The 20091-nt window shown below is 43.9% G+C and overlaps 1 long non-coding RNA gene across 1 annotated transcript; it reads left to right on the top strand.

The window, feature by feature from the left end:
• Positions 1-2425: 2425 nt before the first annotated feature.
• LOC134482985 (uncharacterized) lies at positions 2426-16528 on the top strand. Its single transcript, XR_010059766.1, has 3 exons — positions 2426-2550; positions 13589-14512; positions 15115-16528. It is a non-coding gene; the product is annotated as an uncharacterized LOC134482985 (long non-coding RNA).
• Positions 16529-20091: the final 3563 nt, after the last annotated feature.

Consider the following 20091-nt stretch of genomic DNA (forward strand, 5'->3'; position numbering starts at 1 on the left):
TATTGACAAGATTGGGAACGAACTTGGCAGATTTAAAAGCAATGTTTTGTTTTTGATTTTTTATTAATCATTCCATTCGTTTAAATCTCAAATGATATCCCACTTCCTGGTTACCCCTCTACCAGACCCCCATCCCGTAGTATCTGCTCTCCTCCCTACGCTTTGCTTATATGAGAGTGCTCCCCCCACCACCCCAGCATCCCCTTACACTGGGGTATCAAGCCTCCCTGGGACCAAGGGACTCCCCTCCCATTGCTGTCAGACAAGGCCATCCTCTGCTACATCGGTATCAGGAGCCACGGGTCCCTCCAGGTACAGTCCTTGGTTGGTGGTCTAGACTCTGGGAGAACTGGTCAGGTCAGCCTATGTTGTTCTTCCAATGGAGTTGCAATCGCCCTCCACTCCTCCAGTCCTCCTCCTGCTCCCTCGATGGCCAGACTTCCTCAGACCCTGCCACACTAGGTTCCTGTCAGCAAGCACCCTCTTGACCACAGCAACAATGTTGGGTTTATTGTCTGCAGACATGATGGATCCCCGGGTGGGGCAGTCACTGATTGGCCCTTCCCTCAGTGTCTGTTCCATTTTTTTTTTCTTCTGTCCCTGTTCTGAGAAGGGGTAAATAGATCCTGTAGAGGCCTCCTCCAACAGATAGGCACAGCCCCCATAGGGACATCCACCCATCTCAAAGTTTTTAAATCCACAAAAGCAATGTTTTAAATGCCCACGAAAGGTACAATAATGCTTACAGGACACTATTTCTGGTTCTTGCTGACACCCATATCCAAACCTGCTGGACATGTGCGTTTCACAAGTATGCCGGGGACAGAGGCTGCACAGGGTGAGCGGCATCTGTGTGGGATGAATGCGAGAAACAAAAGCATCCCCTCCACTCAGTTTCTGTGCTCCGTAAATGCCAATCAGAAGGATGCAGGCTTGGCCTTCTATGGATCGAGGAGTGGTCACATGTGGGTCATCACTATAGGAACACACTTCCCTGGCATACCTGCCTCTTCTGAAATCATAAGTTTGGGTGTAGAGTGTTAAGATCTATTTTTATTGTCACCTTGAGGTTTTTAAAAAACCTTCACCCCTGTATACCCCATTATGACTATTGTAAATCGGACCCTGTTTTTGTTTTAAAACAATAAGCACCAGATTCTGTTGTCTTCTTGGCTAAAAAAGTAAAGATTTATCATTACTACTTCTTTAATTGTTCGTTTTATAGTGATGGTGCTTTAATTAGTTCTTTGGGAACTTCAGTATTTTGACCCTATTGACCTCCCACTCATCCCTCCCATCCCCTCCCAGGTCTATCCCTTCTCAACTTTGTATCTTTTTTCTGTTTCTCTCCCCCCCCACCCAATAATCCACTGAATTTGATTTGTGCTGAAATTTGATTAACATACCTAGCACCAAGCCTAACAAACAACCAAGACACCACCAAAGAAACCCCCTAACTATTCTCTCTTCCAGTTCCGTCATCCGGCAGTACCTCCTAGTTAGGAACGGGAGCTTGTGAGTCTTTTGAAAGGATGTGTTATTCACAGGTTGGTTACCACGGCCATCTTGGCAAACACCTACATAAGCCGTTGTTATGTTACAACATAACAGTTGTAAATAAGTGAATGCAACATCTAATTTCCATGATAACCCTCTAAGGTAGAATCTATCATTATTTCCTTCTTACCAGTGGAACTGTCCAGTCCCAGAGGATTAGGAGTCACCTGCCTATTGGCTGGTAAATAAAAAAGAAATTATGATAAATTCTGAGTCCTGACATAATGGAGTAAACAAAAACTGGGAGGCTGAAAAATGACCAGGCTTTGCTTTGCACTTCTGGAGGCTTGGAAGTCTGAGGCCAAGGTGATTGCAGTCTTTGCAGGTCTGCCCTTCTGAACCCCTTAGGAAAACGAGCCTTCCTGGACTCTGACTCCCCTTAGCTTCTCTCAGAATCACTCACCTTTACCTGTGCCTTCCCCTACACCTGCATCTTCCCGTTCCTGTAGCTTCCCCTTCACGACTGCGTGCCTTCACCTGGCATTTCTCCGTGTGTCTGTGTCCAGGAAAGATTTGACTTTTTAAAATGCCTGTAAAACTAGAAGGACCAGTTTGTGCTACGGAGACAAAAAAAGTCTGTTGCTGTCCTAACAAGAAACACCTACCTACGACATGAGCTGAATTAATTGAGATACAGAAAGGTCTTGCCCAACATAGGGAGCTCTGCTAAACAAAAGAAAATACGTTTATTCCAAAGTCTTCTTTGAGATTCCTTTCCTTCTAAAATGGTCAGCAAAGCTGCTTTGCCCCCAGTGGAGCTGAAACAAGAGAAAACAGGGATTTTCCCAGGCTCTTGTCCCACGCAGACCCCAGGGAGCTGGGCAGTTGTTAAGCAAGAGCTTTGTTGATCTTTCTCAGGCAGGGGGTGCAGAGTTTGCTGAATCTTCAACCTCTGAGCTGGCAGCCCTGGACATCTTCACCTGGCTCTGCTCCTCTGGGTACAGATCCCTGCAACCAGACTGCTGGGGTAGCCAGACTGGGATCTTTTTAAAGGTTAGCACGTTTGTTGCCATCTGTCTTTCTCCTCTGTGTGTGTGTGTGTGTGTGTGTGTGTGTGTGTGTGTGTGTGTGTGTGTGTGTGTGTGTTCCTAATTTAGAACCTCCTGGAACAGTGCTGGGGGATCAAACCTGAGCTGTGGCTCTCAATCACTCGGGAGTCCAGGAGCACAGGAGTCTAATGGCTGCACGCATCTTGGAAAGCAGAGGAGTGTTGGGGAATGGCAAGAGGAACTGAGCCAAAATCTTATGGTCTTTCGGAACAAATTCGTTCAAATTCGTAAGTCTGCTCCGTATGAAATCTGAGGGCTGTGAAATATAAGTGCATGCCCCAAGGTCATGCATCCAAGAGACGGTGAAGCAGATACAAGCATTTATGTCTCCTGACCCCCCCAGTACAGGGCTGTCCTCAATAACCTATGAATTGGTACGTTTTGTAGAGCTTTTCCAAAGTGCTTTCAAATATGTTCTCTTTCCCTCCCAACAACATAGTAATAAAGGAATTGATTTGACTCCATCAAGAGTCACCCAGGCTGCAACATATGTCCTTCTTCCAAAACTACCTGGATTTAATTCTGCAAACATTCTCTCTCCATTCTTACACACTTGTGTTTGTTCCCTGTACCTTTGTATTCTGTGCAGGGGGCAGGGCGAGAGGAAGCACAGTTCAGAATTCATTTCTCATTAAATGGTTTCTGATAAGAGCTCCAAATTCTTTCTGAATGGTCGTTCCAGGTCTGTAAAGAAGTATATTCCATGGGCAGCTTCCCTCGTGCTTATAATAGGTGGCACCTGCTTGGATTACTTTAGGACCTTTGCTCTCGGGGTTGTTCCTATGCTCGCCTATTTATCTCTGGTGGATAACACTTGTGCTGCTGCCATCACAACATATATGAGAAGAAAACAGGCTCTAGGTCATACATAAGTTGATTTTAGCTTAGCTCTGTCACGATCCACCGGACCACTAGACTCTCCTAGCACAAACTAAAAACACAGGTGTTTGACATTTTGTAAAACAAGGTGTTGCCATGACAAGGATTTATCACCAGGGACTTGGATCATCAATAAATACTTGCTCCTTTATAGAAAAACGTAGATAAAGTTTCTGTCAGTAGGCAATGCTCGCTGAACTTACAAATGTTGGAGGTTACTCACGTAGAAGAGAGGGAAAGGATGTTGGCTCAGCATTGGGGCTAAAAGCTTCTAAGGTCCTGTATGAGGGGCTTGGATGGAAGCAAGATGTGGACCAGAGAAGCCGTAGCGTGGTGTTGAGCGATCTTACATCTCCACGCCATCTGACCACAGGAGGACCCGAGATTGCGAACATTTCTCAGCAGCGCCAGGAAGGAATGTAAAGGAGAAAGGACTTTACACCGTTCTTCGGTCTTATGCACCAGTCACGTGCCAGCCACTTCCTGCCCTTATCCCTTTAGTCTCCAGCCCTATCAGGCAGAAGTTAACCCCCCCCCTCTTTTTTTTTCCAAACGGCTTAGGCAGAACATAGAGCTCATTTCTGCCTCAGATCAGTGAGGCGTCACTGTCGTTGAGTCTCTGTAGGCAAAGCTGAGCCTAGGGTAAATCGGCCACGTAAAATGGAGGGGCAGCTCCTGCAAAAGGCTTCAATAAGGTTATTGAGGGGAAGACTCTCAGATCATTACTTCCTTCAGGAGAGCTCCTTGGCTGATGATTTTCCTGATGTGGGTGTGGTTTGAGTGTCCCTCAAGGCTTCGTTGTGATCGAAAGCTTGGTCCACAGGGAGGCAGTTTGGAGAGGTAGTGTTGTAATCTTTTCGAGGTAGTGTGCTGTAGACAGTTCTTGGGTTCATTGAGGACTGACCTAAAGGACTATGGCACCAACCATTAGCTTGCTCTCTTCCCTGGCTGAAAATATAATCGTGCTTGCTTGATTGAACCCTATCATACTTTGTGTGTCTGTCTGCTTCATGAATGACTAATAAAATGTATTTATGTTGCTTTTTTTTTTTTAAAGAGAAATGGCATCTCAGGGATATCTGCTGGCAGTTTGATTAGTGAAGGTCATAGTCTAACACAGTATTTTCATTTCTCAACTGACCTATTCAAATAGTTTACAGATATCTGAACTAGGAAAATTTATACCTTAGTGATCTTGGAGTCTATACAGGGAGTCTTTACATAAATTGAATAGTCACTGTAGAATTTTTCCTTTGAATTTGACGGTCAGGGTGGGACATTTACTGAGATAAGTCAAATCATGTCTAAACCGATCACCTAAAACCATTGTTGATTTCCATGTAGCGTGAGCTCAGAATAACTTACATTCCAGATAAAGAACTCTTTGTCTTTACTTTGCATAGCTTAACTGAGGACAGAGTGGCCTGAACCTGTGACTCCAAAGGGCGTCTTTCAAAACGAAGCACATTTCTCGAAGTTTCTTTACCAAAGGAAAAGCTATTTTGACAACGAAAGTAGCAAAGCATCCATTTTTCTTTCTTATGTCTTTCTTCTGTTTCCATTTTATCAAATGCCATCTGGAAAACATGGAGAAATGTACTGTATGTGATATATGAACTTGTTTTGTAGCATCATTGGGAAGAAGAGGACGCTTAAAGCACAGGAAAGGGGAAATTACGGGATGAGCTGGCAGCTTTCAACGAGCTAATGCTAGGACCATCAGCAAGTTCAGGGTATTCCCCATCACATGTGCCTTCAGCTGTTTTTGTTTTATAATTTGTTGGGTTTCTAGGATTTATGCATGCATGTTTTTGAGAGCACAGATAGATACCATAGTAATTAGAGTCAGTCTGGATTTATCATTGCTGTAGAATGTGTACAGAGTGAATATATTATAGGAAAGTGGGCTTAGAGCATAATTTATGCTCACTCCACAATTTACACATGAGTTTTTTTTTTTCCCAAACACATTTTGTTTTAACCCAAGTCTTTCCTGGGAATTGGAAGAATTCCGATGCCACCAGGCTATATCCTTTTCTCCTTAGTAAGAGCTCCGCTTTTCCAAGTGTGTGTCTAATAGGTTTCATAGTAAGAGCCAAGTGATGTGTGAGAAACTACGCCTCACAATGGTGACAATGTGGGGGTGATAGGACAACAGTACTTGACTGTCCTTGTGCCATGGACTGCTAGACGTCTTCTGAGTCACTCTTTAAGAGTTGATGTGCTTCTTGGATATTTGTTGTTTGTGTTCTGGACTGCTTTGGGCATGGGTAGCGGCAGAGTGCCTGCCCCTCAGTTCCCGGAGGTCCTGGGAGGTGCTTGAATCAGCCGGTGCCATTGCTGACAGAGCTGAGGAGGTCAGCATCGCATGGGCATAGCTTCATGGTGGGTTTGCACCAAGGCCTTGGTGATAGTTGCCACCGAAGTCAGAGTTCTTGAATCAAGTGTTGGCCAAGTGTCTGCTTGTTACCCTCTTTCTAGATCCCAGCTTCCTTCACAACTCCATATTTAAGGTGTCACCAAGGAAATCTTTGGACTACGTGCTGTTGGTATTTTACCTTCCATAGTTTAGAAAGTTTTTTAAGATTTTCTTTCAGCTCTTACTTCTCTCTGGCTTTCTCTTTGATCTCTTCTCTTCCCCGCTCTTCCCTTCTCTGTCCCTTCTCTCTACTCCCCTCCAGCACCCCGAGCTTCCCTCCACATGCTCATGGCATCCTCTCCTCTCCTCTCCCATCCCCTCCTCTCCTCTCCTCCCCTGCCCTCCCCTCCCCTCCCCTGCCCTCCCCTCCCCTCCCCTGCCCTCCCCTCCCCTCCCCTGCCCTCCCCTCCCCTCCCCTCCCCTCTCCTCTCCTCTTCTTCTCTTATTAAACCTTTCCACGTTGGAAAAAAAAAAGGATTTTCTTTCACGTGTGTATGTGTTCTTGTAGGGGTCAGAGGAAGTCATGGGGTTTCCTACAGCGGGAGTTACAGATGGTTGTGGGTACTGAGAACCAAACTTGGGTTCTGTACAATGGCAGAATGCGATGGTGACCGTTGAACTTCTCTCTAGGTCAATAGTTCTCAGCCTGTGGGCCACAACCCCTTTGGCAAGCCTCTACCTCCATGACAATTCATAGCAGCAAGATTACAGTTATTAAAGTATCCACAGAAATAATTTTGTGGTTGGAGGTCACCACAACGTGTAGAACTGTGTTAACGGGTCACAGCATGAGGAAAGTTGAGAGACACTGAACTAGCCCAAACTGAATTGTACTTGAAGATGTTTACTTTCACTAAACTAATGATATTAACAAAATGGCTCTTGCACATAGAGTTCTGAGGTGCCCTTTACTGGATAATGCCATCTGTTGGGCTGGTAATTAATTTTTCACTAATCTAGGGAGACATTGGATTTAAGCAGATTTCTCTATATTATTTAAGGGGATTTATTCTTATTTTGTGTGTATGTGAGTTTTGCTTACATGGATGTATGTGCACCACATGTGTACAATGCCCGTGGAAGCCTGAAGAATACATCAAATCCCCTGGAACTGGAATTGTAGACAGTTGTTAGCCACTATTTAGGTGCTGGGAATCCAACTTGGGTACTCTTCAAGAGCAGCAAGTGCTCTAAAGCTCCGAACATCTCTCTGGCTCTCTGTCTATATGTTTAATAAGAATACTGTGGGCCCTTCATCTCTGTGGATTTTCTTTCCATGGCTCCCTTACCCAGGGTTCAAATTTATTACACAACACTGTTATAAATATTCTATTTTAGTACTAGTTATTATTATGACTCTAACTTAGTTTAAAAAGTAAACATTGTTTAGGATATATATATATATACATACATATATATACAGATATGTACATACATACAGATATATATACACAGATATATATATATAGATATATGTATATATAAATGAGAGAATTATGTTTAAAGAAAATATCGTATATACATATTTCATGCTATCATTGGTTTGGGGTACTCACAGAGAGAAGATTTTATCATTTCCCAATGTAGACTGAGTGTGTACTACAATGCCGTTTCCCTTACTTACATTTAAAGAAAGAGTTGTCTGATTAAAACTGGTCCCAAACATGACTACAGGTTGGCTCAGTAGCAGAGGTGTGGAGATCAATAGAGTCCATACAAGTGTTTTGCCTTCAACCCTGTTTTCCTGAGGACAGATCTTGTTTGGAGTGGGACCGGCCAGAGAGTATCCCACTGCTAGTTCGTCCTGTGCCACTTCCGAAAGAGTTACTAAATTGCTCTAGCCTTTGGTTCCTTTGTACAAAGTCAGTTCCTTTCTCTATTGCATTAGGTTGATGTGACAACTCAGAAAACCAACTGTGGCTCAGTAGGTGCCCTTCAATCAGTCTGGAGTCCTCCCTCCTCTAAGAACATCCTCAGGATTGGGGAGGAAATGGAAGGCAGTTTCCCCATAAGGCATTTCTAGGGTGTACTAAACTTTCTCTCTCCTCTCCACACTCTTCTCTCCTCTCTCCTCCCCTTCTTACTCTCTCTCTCTCTCTCTCTCTCTCTCTCTCTCTCTCACACACACACACACACACACACACACACACACACACCCCACATTTCTTTTTATCCATCAAGGATATGTAGTCCAAAATTCCATGTTCATGGTCTGGCTTCTAGATGTTTCCTGCTCAGGAAATGCTTCCACAGAGGTCACACTAAGCATCCCACAGCATCCATCCAGATTATCGGAAGAGGCGTCTCAGTGTCACATTCGATGTCTGACAAGGATGAACAAGTAACTTGCTGAAGCATATGAAACTCAGGCATGAAAATAGGGAGAGCATGGCGGGGAGGGGATGTTTCCTCTCATGCATGGACCATGGCCTACAAAAAATATAAATCCCCAAAGGTAGAACACATCAGAAACTGTGTTGTTATGAGGCCCAGGAAGGCAAGGCTGTGGGTCTTAAGATCCATATGTAAACAGGTTGTGTCCACATTCCAGAAAATTCCTTGGAGGTTTCTCTCCCAGTTCAGTAAGGGAAGCAATCACAGAATCTGTGTCGACATTTAGAAGGCCGTCATGACCACTGCCAGCCTGGAGGTTTTGTCATTTGCGGTTTGTGTACCAAAGAGACAAGGTCACCCAAGTTTTCAGAGTCATTAAGAGTTAGACAGAAACAGGACATGAGCTACTTAGTAAAACTCATGGAATGATGTCAAAATCATTTAAAAATCACAACGCTGATTCTGAGTCTTGCAAGACACAGGTAGTGTGAGGTGATGTAACACAATATCACTGTCTCTTTAAAACCAGGGAAATATGTGCACATGTGAGGCCGCCAGGAAATATCATGTTTTATGCAGACAGCAGCAGCAGCAGCAGCAGCAGCAGCAGCAGCAGCAGCAGCAGCAGCAGCAGCAGCAAACCAAGTTGTTTCTGGTAGAAATTAATTCTTGCCATTGGTGGAAGACAGTTCTATATCTTCTTGAGTGACTTCCACTCTGTGTCACCTTTGAATCCCTTGAGGTTATGGCATTGATTGTGTACATTGGACTTACGTGTAAAGAAAAAGGAGACCTCTGTTTGGATAACATATGTATCAGTTCACCCTTGAAGGCAAGCCAAGCCTTCACAGGAGAGTCACCCTCTGACCCTTACAGAAGGAGATTGCCTAAGTGGCCCATTGTTACTTTGTGTGATTACCCACTGTGTCAATAATCAGCCACGGATGGGACATTCTTTAAGATCGCATGTCTTATGGATGAAGGGAGAGCCCTCGGACAGAAAGAGGAGGCAAAGCCAGCTAACGAGTATAGAGCTTAAACAAAAACATCTCCCAGGCCTTGGGGGCCTTTCCAGAGAGTTAACCCTCTGCTCCTCTAGGTGCAACAGTGAGTTTCACAAAGTTCCATGGTTTAATTAAGAAAAAACAAACAAACAAACAAACAAACAAACAAACAAAAAAGCCTGAAAACCAAAATCAGTTCTCTGGGCTCTTAGTGTGAATAACACTCCACAAGGATACACTAAAAACTTTATGGCCATAAGTATTTCTATGTACAGGGCTACCTCCTTCATCAAAAGATATTTAAGTGGTCTTTTATAATTATTGGTATAATAAACAAATACACTAGCAGATTTATTATAGACTCATTGTTATATTGAAGTTTTTCTTCTGATTTTAAAATGAACGTCATGTGGGTCTTTGGAACCTGAACATTGGAACCTAAGCCTGCTAATACTGCCTGCTCCCCCATGCCTGAAAAATTAAAAAGGAGGGGGAGGAGGAAGCAAGCAGCGAAAACCTCAGGCTGGCTTGTCAGAGCCTGGTTTGCCCACAAGACACCAAGATACGTGAAACGGAACCTAAAGGCATGCATTCATCCAGCCACATCTATCCAGTATGAACAGAAAATCATGGCCACAGGAGAAGTGGCTGACTAGAGTTTTGTGCTACAGAGTTTTAGGGCAGTTTGTTAAACTGGAGGAGCTAGTTAGCATATAAAGTGTCCATATTAGAGAGCTAGGATGGTTTTTTTCAGAGTGCAATGTAGAATCGCTGGAACGCAGGCTGATTCTCATTTAACAAAGATCATTCTGCCATGGAGCACAGAACGGAAGAATGTGGAGTGGAGGAATCCAGTTGTGAAAGATTACAACAGTCAAAGGGAAGGTAGCATGGCGGTCTGAAGGTCAAAGAGGTAGAGAAGGAAGGGGAGGGACCGGGATCAGGGTATCTTTCAACTCTCACTTGGGTCCTCTGAACAATGTGGGATTCAACAATCTATAATCCTGCGTCACCATCCTTTGCAAAGAAGAGGAAGGCAGATGGCTTCTGGTGCCAGAACGAGGGGTTGGGTTAATCGGCAAACTTTCTGATGGCACCTAGAAGATCTTGCTTGTTCTTCAACCCACTGAGGGCCAGATTCGATTCTGAAATCTGTTTGTGAGCATCAAGAACAACGGCAGAGCAGATGGTTGGGAAGATGATCATGTGGCTACATTTAGTGGGTTTCATTTTAACAGGACAATGGCTGGGCTTTGGAAGTACATCTGGCTTGCGTTCCCTTGAAAATTCCCCACCCGCCTCTCTACTTTCTTTCCATTTTGGTGATTCTCAACACTTTTCTTTTCTACCCAGGAGAATCTGTTTCTTGAAAGCAACAGATCTTAAAGGAGGGGGATGTCTTGTGCCCTTTAGTTTTAACCAAAGAACTGCTCCTACACAGCCACACCCTGAGCTCATCTGCCTCAACATGCAATCAGAACATCTCCTTTCCGTACAGGACTCAAAGGAACACTTCACGAATGGATTTTAATTCATTTCCTACATGCTGCCGGGCTGGCTGTGGTTAGTGGCGTTCTTGTTCTCAGGGGCCAATGAAGGTTCGGTGGGCAGAAACATCCCCCCTACACACATCTGAGGCAGGACGGAGAAGAAAGTTCAGGCTCGAACCTGCTTCTTCTTGGTTGGCAGGTGTCTGTGTAAGGCAATCCAGTCTGGTGGAAATATGTTATCAACACGTTAAACGCACACTTTTCCCAGTCGATTGGAAACAGATTCATTTCCCCCAACTGATGGTTTCCATTTTCTTTCTACAAAAAGCATTTCTACAAACTACTACGCAGTCAAAAGAGAATGCATTTCGTTTATAGCAGTGTAACTCTTGGACCGCCTTTTACATTTTTACCCGAAAAAGTCTACTTCATTAAACATGATTAGACTATTGATAAGAGGAAGGTGAAGCTTTGTTCAGACCAGTAAACAAATCTAAGTGTGCCGGAGGCAGAGAAATACAGGTTTCCCGGTGAGTCGTGGCTCACAGAGAGTGCAGTGTAATGGGATTTGATTTCTACTTTTGCTCCATTCGTTTCTCGGCACACGTCTTGGTCTTTATATTCAAAATTATTTATATTTCACGTTCCTGTTAATCTTAGATTGACATTGTTTGGATGGTATTTACATTTGTCTGTTGATACATATGGGAATAGATATGTTTATTTTGGGGGGGGGTGGTTAGGATTTGAAAAATCGGCCAAGTCATTTATTCCATTTTCCTCCGCTCCGCAAACTGTTTTGGTCTCTGAAACTTTCCTGAGTATTGGCATCCTTCAACCCTCTGTCCTACTTTGTTCCTTATTGGGAAACTCAGGCCCTAATTAGCTCGCTGTCCCTTCGTCGGATAGCGCAGTGCTTCTGGAGTGGTTGGCACAGGCTTGTGTGGGCTTCCATAACACAAAAGCCAGATGGATTTTTTTAAAAACAGATAAATTTAGGCTTGAGTAGTGAACTGTGGGGGGGGGGGGAATCAAGTAAAAAGAAAAGAGTCATTAAAAAAACAACCCTACAAAACAACAACAAAGGCCTTCATATTGATGATAAAACTAGAGAGAAATCAGGTTCTCAAATTTAGAGGAAAACACCAAAGTTTTCTCTTTTCCTTCCCTGCCTCCTCCTCCTCCTACTTAAATTAAAAAGTTTTAGGCTCGAGGATTGAAAAGTTCTGTTCCCAATTAAAAAGAGATCACATGTGGGTCTGAGAGGGAGAGTGATGCCTTGTGATGTAAACAGGAGACAGAAGGCTACAGTAGCAGGCTAGCCCCTTGATAACCAGCACCCTGCTCCCTCCCTATGTGTTCCTTTACAGAATGGAGAAAAACAACGTTTGTGCATCGACTTCTGATCCCTTGAAACGAAGACCTCAGAAATGCAAACCCTACGGTTCTGTTCAAAGTGCTTACCTTATTAGGGACTCTCTATTAAAAAAAATTATGCTATTTTAAAAACATATCCAATAGTAGCCTCTTCTTTCCAACTACTATGGACTTGGTTTCCTGACGAGATATTGCAGCCTCAACAGCAACTTGGCCAGCTCCTCTGCCTTTCTTGTCACCTTCAGTGGTTAGAACAGTTCATTTTGTCACTTGAAACTCATTTCTGCAGCTAGAGGGACGGCTTAGTAGTTAAGGAACCACACATACTGCTCTTGCAGAGAACCCGGGTTTGGTTCCCAGCACCTACATGGTGCCTCACAACCATCTATATTTCCAGTTCCAGGAGTCTTGACACCCCTTTCCAGCCTCTGCAGAGTCCTGCATTTACATATTGCCCATAAACCCTCACAGGCATCCACGTATGCACAAAAATAAAACATAAATTTGAAAGCAAAACTCTGTTCTCTTTCTCTTGATGATTTGGTTTCAATCCTATGCAGATGATACCCCATCTCCTCCTCTGGAGCTCGCACTTCCACTCTCTGGCTGTGGTAACTTGAACGTTGACAACCTACTTATGTCTACCTTGCTCTGTGAACTCTTTTCTCTAACTTCCTAAGTTCCCTGGCCCTGGCTTCAGCCCTATTATCTTGGGCAGCAGAGGAGCAGGACTAGAATGTTGGGTATTGGTTGAAATTTCCTTCGGCCTGGCCTTTCCTGATAGGAGTGTTCTCATGTCATGTGTCAGCCACGATATACATGGTGTGTGTGTGTGTGTGTGTGTGTGTGTGTGTGTGTGTGTGTGTGTGTGCAGGCATGCACACACATGTTTATGAGCATGTGCGTGTTGTAGAAGAACATTCAGCTTCATCCTGACACCTTTTTCATTAGACTCTCCCACCTTTGCCCAGAGATCAAATGCATCTTGAGCCTTGAGCAAGAAAAATATCATTAGCTTCTCTGTGTTTGTTTTTCCCTGATTGGCCCAGTGGAAATCCTGAATGGTTTCATAGGGAACAGTGAAAAGCACCCTGGTTCCTGGTTGAGCTAAGACTAGAAACCTTGGTGACACTGAAGGGACAGTAAGCATTTGGCCTGACTCCCAGGGAACCAGACCCCGTCACTAGCCACAGTCTTCCATAGATATGTGGCCATCAGTTACATAAGGGCAACACCCCAAGCCCCATCCACAGGTAGAGGACATGACCACAAGTCACGTAGACTCAAGACAGAGCTCCATTATAGTAAGGTACCTAAAGGCCTTGAGGCTTAGCCAATGACCTTTCCTTCCTAGACACTCCTCCCTGCAAAAGGTATTTAATCTCAGACCCACCCTGAGAAGTGGGGTACAGTTTTATTTATCCACTTTCCACTATAACAGTAAATGTTTTTAAACCATTGACTGTCTCTTTTCATCAGGATTCACTGTGGGTAACCTACCCTACAGAGACGTCTTCTAATCTCCTGTAGATGGCCTCCCTGAGCTCCCAGACTCGCCGCCACAGCCACCAAGCCAAGCCTACTACTGCTGTCAAGCCAAAGACTCTCAGGAGACCAGCCAGAGCTCCCCCTCCTTTCCTCCTCAGCCCTACTCTAGATCCAGCCCTATGGGCCCCCACTCTGTTCTCAGCTCTTCCGAGGCTCCCAGTGGTGCCTGGATGCCAAAGTCTGAGAACCAGATAGCCCTGGCCTCCTTGCAGGCCCAGGGACACCCGAGCCAGACCATGCTTCCCCCACCCCAAAAGTGGCCCAACACCTGCCTGGTGACAGTGTGGGGCAAGTGCAGTCAGCTTCTTGCACCTTTCCTCCCCGAGCGGCTGAAGCCCTGTGGAGAAGTGGACATGGGACCACACCATTAATCCTACAACTGGCATTTATTGTCTAAGCCTACAGGCCTTCAGGTAGGTACCTCATTAAAATGGAGATATGTTGTAGTGGCTATTCCTGGTTGTCAACTTGACTATATCTGGAATGAACTACAATCCAGAATTGGAAGGCTCACCTTTGATCCCGATCTTGAGGCGGGGAGATACAAGTTTCTAACCTGGTTCTTGGTATAGAGATCTTGAGGCAAAGTGGCTATGAATCCCAGGAGCCTAAGGCAAGGAGATCTCTGAGTTCAACGTCACCTGGGACAAAACAAGCCCCATGCCCAAGCAGGGTGGCACACACCTTTAACTGGGGCACACCTTCTGCTGGAGATTTACATAAGGACATTGGAAGAAGGAAGAGTCTCTTTTCTTCCTGCCTGCCTGCCTGCCTCATGGGACTGAGCCACTGCTAGATCTTTGGACTTCCATTCACAGCTGCTGCTGATCATTGTCGGGAGTTGGACTACAGTCTGTAAGTCATCAACCGATTCTCATACTATAGAGACTACCCATAAGTTCTGTGACTCTAGAGAACCCTGACTAAGACATATGTCTTAAGCCTACACGACCTATGGTCACGTCCTCAATCTGAGGGACTTGAAGTGTTGCCCTTACGTGACTGATGGCCACAAATCTATGGTGGGCTGTGGCCTTGAAAGGGGCCTGGTTCTCTGGGAGTCAGACCAAATGCCTACCATCCCTTCAGGGTCACCAGGGTTCTAGCCTTAGCTCAACCAGAAACCAGACTGCCTTTCACAGTCCCACAGTTCCATCATCCCTGTCTTTCCACCAACTTCCACACTGTATCACACTAAGCTGTAGAGACTACTGGAGGTTTTATGTATTTTCCAGAGCCATTGAGTCCTGAGATGAGCTGCTCATATCCACTTTGTAGGTATACTGAATGATGTGACCTGATGACAGGTTAACACCTGATTAGCTCCTAAGTAGAACAAATGTCTTCACTGCCTCTTGACTCTACAGGAACATTATTTTTTAAACCCAAATATGCACCTCCCAAAAGATTTCTGGTGACACATACTCAAGGTATTCCTTATCTCCTCACCTTTGCAGGTACCCGGAAATCAAAGGGACACAAGCCAAATGACTTATTTTGTGCTGTGGTGTCTGAATCCCCACTCCCAAGGCTGGGTCAGTCATGACCTTGAAGCACGCAGTTGAACTAGTTTCCAGAATCCATTTTTCTTAGAGTCCCTTTCAGAGTTTGTTTGGAGACCACCTTTTCTGGTTTTAGGGAGAAGACCATCCACAGTGACAGAACGGAGGAAAGACTGTTCTCACGAACAGGGACTCCAACCACTGCTACTCAACATTTGCGCATCCCCAGCAACTCTCCATGTATGTTAATGGTGTTTGTTGAGAGACGAAGCCATGGGCAAGCACTGTGAGATCGCCGGTGAACTTTAGTTCTGGGACAATGGGACGCACTTTACCATATATCCTATTATATTGGTGTCATCTTTGAAATTTACTCTTCATTTCAACCCCTCCAGTTTGTGTCAGTGTTCTTTTCCCAGATTTATGCTGAGTCAGACTGAAAGTTTGTGTGCCAAGCCTTTAGACTCAGTTCCTAACCTTGGACAGTCACCCAGAAAATGTGTCATTCAGGCAGCAAGCAGGATAGTATGGTGTGATTGGAGAGACAGCTGTAATGTAGTTCTGAGCCATGAGCCCGTGGCTGACTTCCTGCAGCAAGTTATATATTATTCTAGAGAGTTACCTCTGCATTTTAGAATAAAGGTTTATAGACTAGATTCAAGATCAATGTGGCCACCCAAATAAGACTTGTGTGTGACAGCTCATGTGACATCCCAATGTGAGTGGGAAAAAATCTCATGAAGTCATCCTCCAAGATAAAGTGCTGTGGGCAATTAGTTTTTAAGAGAAAGAAAATTAGAATTTTCTAGGCATAAGCCCCCTGATAGGCTGTCTAGTCCCAAGTAGTCATCCCTAAACACATGTACTGAGTGAGTACATGTGAGTGATACTGTACGAGTGAGTAATACTGTACTGGCTGGTTTTGTGTGTCAACTTGACACAAGCTGGAGTTATCACAGAAAAGGAGCCTCAGTTGTGGGAATGCCTTCATGAGACCCAGCTGTAAGGCATTTTCTCAACTAGTGATCAAGAGGGAGGATTCAGTCCATTGTGGGTGGTGCCGCCCCTGGGCTGGTGGTCTTGGGTTCTATAAGAAAGTAAGCTGAGCAAGCCAGGGAAAGCAAGCCAGTAAGTAACATCCCTCCATGGCCTCTGCATCAGCTGCTGCTTCCTGCCCCGTGGGAGTTCCAGTCCTGACTTCCTTTGGTGATGAACAGCAATGTGGAAGTGTGAGTTGAATAAACCCTTTCCTCCCCAACTTGCTTCTTGGTCATGATGTTTGTGCAGGAATAGAAACCCTGACTGAGACACATACTAAGTGGACTTAGTGAGCTGTATTTATACACACATATGTGTAATAACAATAAAAGAAGTCATAGATTTGATAGACATGGGGTATGCTCCACACTAGAAGAGTTAGGAGATAAAGAGGGCAGTATAAAAATAATGTATTTACTCATGTATGAAATTCTCAAACAATATCTTTAATATTAGAAAAATTACATAGTGTTTAAAAAGTAAATAAATTCTTCATAATGATTTACCACATGTTTGTGCTACATTTTTATTAAGCCATTGTTGCAATTTAAAAAAATAACCATTTTATGATAAAGAGAATGCCCTAATTTAGACTATTTTAAGAAGTAGCCTCTTAACTTGGTAAGTTTCACATGTCACTTTAGAAATGGAAGAACATTTCTATCTGGGGTTCCCTTTTATATTTATATAAAATTTTCTCACTGTGTTATCTCTCTCTCTTTGTGTGTGTGTGTGTGTGTGTGTTTTGTATCAGAATCTGTTTTTTATTTTCCTTTTCAAATTGATTATTTAGATCTTTGTTCACTCCCTGCTGTGGGCCTTGGGGTATCTCATCTCCCAGCAAAATATGGGGTTCAATGCTCTGAAACTTAAGACCGAATCCCAATTTGTTGTTTTTCCACCTTACGGTTTTGGATTGTTTTCACTTGGTCACTTCTGCAGAAACTGAGTCTCTATCTAGCAAGTATGTTTATGTTCATTTATAGCTATTTCTCCAAGTGTCAACTTTTTTTTGACTCTTGATCAAGTGGTGTAGCCATCTCTTTGTGCATTTAAAATTTGTTAGGGGTCCTTTGAAAGTTCAAAAAAAAATGGCGATGCTTGTGTTTACTCATTGTTTTGTAAAGTCAACACTTGAGAATTAATGTTTTCATAGCTCCATTGTCTCTCTTGTCGACCTGGATACTGGCCCCTTGAGATCACCTACACCCCAAAGAGCTTCAAGGTCACCACTCTAAAATTCACCCTGGCGATTCATGAACTAGTTTAACGCCACTGAGCTCAGTTTTTCTTAAATAGTTGACATCAGAATCAACTGTTTTTCTATATACTGCTAACACCCTAGAGAAATAATATCTCTTCAAAGACAGTTTGGAAATCATTGCCTTGAAGTAGGGGTAACATTGGCATCCTCTTTTTGTAGAGAATCAGATGGAGAAATTTAGGATTTGTGGATTTCACCAACTCTCTCTTAACCATTCAACTGTTCTTCAGGGCAAAAGCAGCTCTGGTCTTATCCCAGCAAACACCGGGGGCCATGGTCAGGTAAGTCGGGGTAGAAAGGGGCCGTGGTGTAGACTTGGCCTATGGCCTGTGGTTGGTTGGCCCTTGGTCCTCCATTAAGCCAATGAGATTTGTTCTGAGAAGGGAAGGTATAATCTCACACAGTGAAATAGTGGCTCGGCAGCTTCCTGAGTGATTACTGGAATTGGCTGGAGTTTGGAGATGAAGCCACTGCTGCAAACAGTCGTTCCGTAATCTTCTCAAGAAGTAGGGCAAGCTAAGTGACCCACTCCACCATGCTACGTTTTTTTGTTTTTGTTTTTTTTTTTTTTTTTACCAGATATTTATCTAGCTGTACAATCTGCCTATCTCATGGTCTGTTGGTAACCATCAGCCAGTTTCTCTGTGATAAAAAAACAAAACATGGACAACAAAGAAAGGAGCAGGGCAGCCATTCTGTGCCAGCTCAACTCTTTTATATGAAATGAACGATCAAGTTTTCAAGCTCCCAGAAGGAAAGTGTTATCAACATAATCAGAAGCACTCAGATGTTCCCCCCATTTTCCAAATGGCTTACCATAATTAAATATTGTATTAGCTACCTATTGCTGCATAACAAATGGATCTGCAAACCTTGTAGCTTAAAGCAGTCCATGTTTAATGTGGTTAGAAGTCGTAAGGGTCCATGATTCACTGAAGGATGATACCCCGGACTCAAAGAGTATGTGAACACAATGAGTGTTTTATTCTGCAGAGGTCCAGCGTGCTGGGGGTGGGGTGGGGGTCTTCCATTACTAAGATAGACCCCAAAGTGAGCTGACAGGCCCAATTTAAAGCATATTACGTGAGTTCTGGGGTAGGTGGGCTTTGTCAAGTGCAGTAGTGAGAAGGGGGGTGTATAGGACAGGACTTCAATCTGTAACTGACTGAACAAGCAATTGAGATAACTCACTACCTTTGGACCAGCCTCTTATCCTTCTCAAAATCTGGGTGGCTAAGCTTGCTTCTCTGGCTTAGAATCAGCCACGGCAATGTCATTGGGCTATAAGTCTCACTTGGGAGGACCCTGCTTCAAGGTCACTAATAGGTTAAGCCCCTCGGAGTCTTTTTTGTTGTTGTTGTTGTTATGAGAGACACTCTGAAGGACTGCTCAAAACTGAGTAGTCAGCTCCCTGCGAAAGTCTAAAGACTGTCAAGAAGGTGGTGTACAAGACAAAAGTAGTTTTTGTATAATCACTTTGCGTGTGACATAGTAATCGATTTTGATATACTCTTATCTGCTAAAAACTTGTCACCGGCTCCAGTCAATGTAAGCATCAGGTCATCCTAGAGCTGTCTCTTCTGTTTGTCTTGACATCTCTTTGTGTAATGAGATTCATAGTGCTTACTTTAAGTTGCAGAAGTGACCACACCCAGAGTGAAAGCTTTAGTCAAGTCTTGGGAGAGCTCTCCAAAAGAGCTGAAATCAGCCTGTGTGCTGTACCATGGTGAGGTGGGTTATGGTGGCAGCAAAACACTTTGGGGTATCTGTGATGTCATATACCTTTCATTTGGGAAGAGGGGAGCAGGGTGGGGCTTCCTGGTACAGAAAGAATTCTTAGATTCTCTATAGAAACTCTTTCTGACCTTTGCAGAACCGTATTTGTGGCCTCCCTTTCTTTCTTTCAATTCTCTGGGTTAAAAGTCTCAATCCCTGACACGTGCTTTTCACTCAATATTTAGTAGATATGATATTTTATTATCAAAGTAATTGGATGAAGTTTCACAGGAGAGAGGGGAGAGAGAGAGAGAAACAAATGAGTACATACTAGTTACAATTATAAAATATATCTCTTGCCCTTGAAGATCTTACATTCCAATTAAGGAAAGAACAACACAGGGAAACAGTCGCATTAAAATTCAAGATCTAAATAACAGTCGAAGGTAACAACGAAGAAATATCATAAGGCAGCCCATGATTAACGATTGACTAAGGGCGGTGGTATCCACCAGGCTTACCACTGTTGGGATTCAGGAGAGAGACTGATCCTCTAGGAGGATTTGGAGAGGAAGGTAAAGGCCTTCCAAGTGGATAGGAAGGGATGAGTCAAAATAAGAAGGTAGGACAGGTGTTTGGGGGAACAATGAGTTAACGGGCATGGAGAGCGGGGGTTTTTGGAGGCGAGGAGTCTGAGACAAGGTAAATGGTAAGTCAGACAGCCATGCAAGAACAGGTTGAGTTTAATTATCTAACCCATGCTCAGTCCCTTAGGCAGATGGCTTGCCAACAAGCTTGCATGAATTACCCTCTATTAGAATTTTTAAAAAGGGGTAAGTTCCAGGTTGCTTTGCTGAACATCTTGGGCTCACATTTCGTGCCTGGCTTTTAATAGTAAGTGTGGCAAATGGAAA

The sequence above is a fragment of the Rattus norvegicus genome, chromosome 18 (genome assembly GCF_036323735.1).
Source record: "Rattus norvegicus strain BN/NHsdMcwi chromosome 18, GRCr8, whole genome shotgun sequence".
Classification (NCBI taxonomy): Eukaryota; Metazoa; Chordata; class Mammalia; order Rodentia; family Muridae; genus Rattus; species Rattus norvegicus.